We start from the raw sequence: 2,217 nt of genomic DNA on the forward strand, positions 1-2,217 counted from the left end.
GTTTCCTAACCCAGTGAAGAGAGTGACATACAAATCCATAAAACACAGAGAATAACAAGCAAATGAACCTAAAAAAGGATCATACCAAGACACATCACAAGTAAAATGCCAAAGGTTAAAGACAAAGAGAAAATCTGAAAAGTAGCAAGAGAAATGCAATTAGTTACCTACAAGGGACCTTTTATAAGACTTTCAGCTGATTTCTCAACAGAAATTTTGCAGGTCTGAAGAAATTGACATAAAATATTCAAAGTGATGAAAAGCAAGGGCCTACAACTAGCAAAACTGTCATTTAGAATGAAGGACAGATAAAGAACTTCTTATATAAAAACAAAACAAAACAAAACAAAACAAAAAACTAAAAACAAAAAAACTAAAGGAATTCATCAACACCAGTTCATCAAACCAGTATTACAAGAAATATTAAAGGAACTTCTTTCAGAAAAAGTAGGAGAAGGAGAAGGAGAAGGAGAAGGAGAAAGAGAAGGAGAAAGATAGGAAGTAGCTTAATGCTTATCATGGAGAATAGGGAGTAGCATGAGAAAGAGAAGGAAAAGTGCAGGGAAGAAGAAGGTTGAGGAGGGAAGAAGAGGAGAGTGAGGAGGAGGGAGGAGGAGATGGAGGAGTGAGATATAGCTGAAGAAGAAGAAGCCGAAGAAGAAATAGAAGAAGAAATAGCAGAAGAAGTTATGGAAGAAAATAGAAGAAGAAGAAGAAGAAGAAGAAGAAGAAGAAGAAGAAGAAGAAGAAGAAGATCTTATCAACAGATGCTGAAAAAGCCTTTGACAACATCCATTTATGATTCAAACACTTAATGAAATGGGTATAGAAGGAAAGTACCCCAGCATAGTAAAGGCTATATATGACAAACCCTCAGCTAATTCCATACTTAATGGATAAAAACCAAAAACCTTCCCTCTGAAATCAGGAACAAGACAAGGCTGTCTACTATCAACACTATTATTCAATATAGTATTAGAATTCCTAGCTAGAGCAATCAGGCAAGAGAAAGAAGTAAAAGACATCTAAATGGGGAATGAGGAAGTCAAATTGTCACTTTTTGCAGATGTGATTCGCTATGTAGAAAACACTAAAGATTTGAAAAAAAAACTATTAGAAATAATAAACAAATATAGTAATGTTTCAGGATAAATAGCAATGTACAAAATCCATAATGTTCTTATACTCTAACAATGCATTTTCAGAAAAAGAAATGAAAAAAGCAATTCCTTTCTCAATTGCAACAAAAAGAAAAATACCTATGAATAAGCCTAACAAATCATATGAAGAAACTATACACTGAGAATGTAATTTTTTTTTTTTTTTTTTTACACCTACAGCACTTGGTCTTCCTAGGTGGTCTCCCATCCAAGTACTAATGAGGCCCAACCTTGCATAGCTTCCAAGATCAGACAAGATTGGGCATGTTCAGGGTGGCATGGACGTAGACAAGAAGCTATACACTGAAAATTATGACATTGTTAAAAGAAATTGAACAAGGCACACACAAAAAAGAAAGATATTCTGTGTTCATTGGTTAGAAGAATCAACATAGTTAAAATGACCTCATTACCTAAATCATTATACAAATTTAATGCAATCCCCATCAAAATCCCAATGGCATTCTTTAAGGAAACAACAAAAAATTATCAGATTTGTATGGAAGCACCAAAGACCATGAATTGACAAAGCTATCCTGAGAAAAAAAGAACAAGACTGGTGGTATCATTCTGCATGACTTCAAATTGTACTTCAAAACTTCAATAATTTAAAAAGCCTGGTATCAGTAGAAAAAATAAATACACAGACCAATGGAACAGAATTGACAGTCCAGAATTAAACCCCCATATATATGGGCAAATAATTTTCGACAAAGGAGCCAAAAACACAATGGAGAAATAAAAGTCTCCTCAATAAATGGTGCTGAGAAAATTGAAAAGACACATGCAAAAGAATGAAATTAGACTGCTTTCTATTGCCATATACCAAAATTAACTCAAAATGGATCAAAATGCTGAATATTACACCTGAAACAATAAAATGCATAAAAGAAGACATAGGTACTTAACTCGTGAATCTTGGATTTACAGAGGATTTTATGAATTTGACCTCAAAGGCAAGGGAAGTCAAAGTAAAATAAGTAAACGGGACTATATCAAACTAAAAAGCTTCTGCACAGCAAAAGAAACCATCACCAAGACAAACAGGCAACTATGT

The 2,217-nt window shown here is 33.7% G+C and overlaps 1 pseudogene; it reads right to left on the reverse strand.

Annotated features, from left to right (window-relative positions):
• Window positions 1-1,331: 1,331 nt before the first annotated feature.
• Window positions 1,332-1,450, reverse strand: LOC120608405 (uncharacterized; annotated as a pseudogene).
• Window positions 1,451-2,217: the final 767 nt, after the last annotated feature.

This window comes from Pteropus medius, unplaced genomic scaffold, assembly GCF_902729225.1.
Source record: "Pteropus medius unplaced genomic scaffold, Ma_sr-lr_union100, whole genome shotgun sequence".
NCBI classification, from domain to species: domain Eukaryota; kingdom Metazoa; phylum Chordata; class Mammalia; order Chiroptera; family Pteropodidae; genus Pteropus; species Pteropus medius.